Here is a 3283-nt window from a genome sequence, read left to right on the forward strand (position 1 = left end):
CTCTTTGCACGTTGGCAGCAGAGTCACGTGGTGTTATTTGGGCTTGGTTGGAACTTGGGGTCAGATTGCTTTGTTTGAAGGTAAGTGTCCTATCGGTTCCTCTACTGGAAAGGCCAGTGACCTCGCACAGCAAACATTCCCCCTGCTGAAGCCCTTCACTCTTTCTGTGTATTTGCTAAATGTGGGCATGTGGGTTCATAAAAATCATAGCTTTAAATGATCATTATCTACTTCCTTATGAGAAATACAGTCTGGTAACGAATTAAATAATATAACAAGCTTTAATATTTCAACTGACATGTGCATAACAACGCTGACTGAATAATGCACGTCAATACTGTTAGAACCTGCTTAGGCCCAGAGGTCATTAAAGGTAAAAGTATCAGCAAATCCACGTAGCAGTTCAAGAGCAATTCTTCAAAGAGAAGGTTTAAAAGTCTCCAAGATCAATAACAACTCTGGTTCTTCTAGTACCAGAATTATTGAAATTGGACAGAAAAAAATGTCACTGATAATAAATAGGAGTGCTGATTGTAGTGAGGATAATAACAGTTTTTCTGGATGGTATTCAAAGCCATAATTATCTATTGATTTGATATATTTGACCTCAATTACATGTTTTAACTTGCTGTAAGCCTAAATAATCTAAATTAGCTCACATAAACATCTGTCATTTCATCTCATCAGGGCCTAGTTTTATACTTTGGACTGAAATACTACTATTTTTTCCTACTTTTCTGTTGAGTTTTGTTTTAAATTGAGCTTTACTGCGATTTGAAAAAAAAGCACATTAAAAATAAAGTGTTTAAGACAAGAAGAAGGAGATTCTGTAAACGCCGTAGTCGTATTCTGTGATTCATCTTAGCACCGCTGGAGTTTTATGGTATGAGCAGCCATTGCTTATAAGATAATGCAGTAAATTTAACTAACAGCTCACAGATAGTGTCAGCAAGAAGTAGCTAAATTTAGTTGGTGGGTGTAAAGAAAATGAATATTCCAGTTTGTTTATGATATCTGGCTGTTTATTTAAACTGGCACATTATTTATTTATATTTTTTATTACAATAGAACAATGTCACCTAATGACTGTCTGGCTAAGAATGTTAAAAATATGGTTGCACGAGTTTATGAGTTAAAACAAGCAGTTTCCCCCTTTAATTCTGCTCCTTGTTGGTACAATGTGTTAACAGAGCCGCCATCTTTGTACTCTCCCTTCCTAGAGATGTTATTTTTGTACACTGTCTTGATTCTTCCTTCCCATTTTAAGCTATCTTGGATGAATGTTTGACTGTTTATCTGTTTTTCTTTTATGGAAGAAAACAGAGAGGGACCCGTTTACCCACCTTCACCTGTTCTGAAGGTTAGCCCAGTGCAATTGGCTCTTAGACTGTCTCAAAGACAGAGTCCTCAGTCAGTCCGGGGCGGACAGAACACCTTTGATGTCATCAGTCTATGCACAGGCTCCCCTCAGGGCTGCGTCCTGAGCCCCCTGCTGTTCACCCTGATGACACATGACTGCGTCCTCAGGTTCACCACCAATCACATCGTGAAGTTTGCAGACGACAACACAGTGGTGGGCCTTATCAGAGACGACAACGACCTGGACTACAGAGAGGAGGTGGAGCAGCTGGTGAACTGGTGCAGAGATAACAACCTAATCCTGAAGGTGGAGAAGATGAAGGAGATCATCGTTGACTTCAGGGAAAACCGTCCTAACCACGCTCCACTGGTCACTCTCACCTGGACTGAAAAAAAAAAAAAAATCACTGATAAAAAGGACATAGAGGCGCATATACTTCCTGCAGAGGATGAGGAGAGCCCACCTGCCCCCACCCATCCTCCACACCTTCTACAGAAGCACCATAGAGAGCGTTCTGACCAGCTGTCTCACTGTGTGGTGTGGAGGCTGCAGCGCCTCAGACTAGAAGAAGGTGAGGAGAGTAGTAAGAACAGCAGAGAGGATCATCAGGGCTCCTCTTCCCTCCATAAAAGACATTTCATCCCAGCGATGCGTGTCCAGAGCCCATAACATCATAAATGACCCTTCACACCCCCACCATGGACTGTTCCCCCTGCTGCCCTCTGGGAAAAGGCTTCACAGCATTCAATGCAGGTACAGCAGATTCCAGAACAGGTTCTTCCCCACCGCCATTAGACTGCTGAATGTTGAAAAAACTCTAAATCATGTCACAGACATCAAACTGACCATATCAATGCATTTTTTTTTCTCCCACAAAGTTTCCATTTTATCACTGCTGCACTTTAAGAAATGGAAGAGTCATGAGAGCTGCACAAAACGAAATTTCATTTTGTATGTACAAAATGACAATAAAAGTTGTCTAAGTCTAAGTAATTGTACCATCTGGATCGCTGACATAAACAAATTATCCATCAAAAGGCTCTTAAAATTCTGAGAGCTGGAAAAGGCATAAAAGTCTGACTAATTAAGTTTATGAAGACTATTCATGCTTTTTTGGGATTGTGTTTCCCCCTAAAACAAGATGGCAGCCACATTTCCCTACTTGAGTTAATATAACGGGTTTTAGCTAATAGGTAAGATAAAATTAGTAGGAAGCTTTTCCCTTTAAAGTTTTTTTTAAAAAATCCATTAGACATTGTTTCCAAGGTTTGAAGACGTTTCGCTTCCCCTCCAGGAAGCTTTCTCAATTCAAAATGTCTGGATTCGCATTGAGTTTGAGGCTTTATAAAGAAAAGGCCTTGTATTGCTTGGAAACATGTAAATTGAAACTGACGAACGGGTCGTTTGGTTCCATTGTTAGCCTGTAATATCTGAAACCTGTCTATGATTCTGAAAGGTCGGTCGTTAAAGGGGAGGATTGTACTAGGAGTCTTGTTTCCTCTATTTTTAAACTTCAATTAATGGTCCTAATTGATCAATAATGTCATGAGCAGACTTTTTAACCAACAAAAAAATTTTTTTTTCTTGGAGACCGACATTTCACAGCATGAGAGCTATCCAGCCCCTGCATCTCACATCAATAGGACTATTGTAGGAGGAGAGGGGAACAATCCTGACTATCTATAGTCCGAGAAAGAGAGAAGTGACTCTAGTTTTCAGCCTGGTGCCTCATCAGATTGAGATGGGGAACCAGTGATGAGGATGAAGAAAACACTATTTCTGAAGGGCCAGTCAGAGCATGATAGCAGAAGCAGCGAATGTTTCACTGATAGCTTTGGTAAAAAGAAGAGGAGGAGGTTGCAGGGTAAAAAGAAAAAAAGCAAAAAAGCTGTGCACGTTATTATAGAAGAGAAGATAACAATG

This window comes from Cyprinodon tularosa, unplaced genomic scaffold (assembly GCF_016077235.1).
Source record: "Cyprinodon tularosa strain WSP-4 unplaced genomic scaffold, ASM1607723v1 ctg362, whole genome shotgun sequence".
NCBI lineage: Eukaryota > Metazoa > Chordata > Actinopteri > Cyprinodontiformes > Cyprinodontidae > Cyprinodon > Cyprinodon tularosa.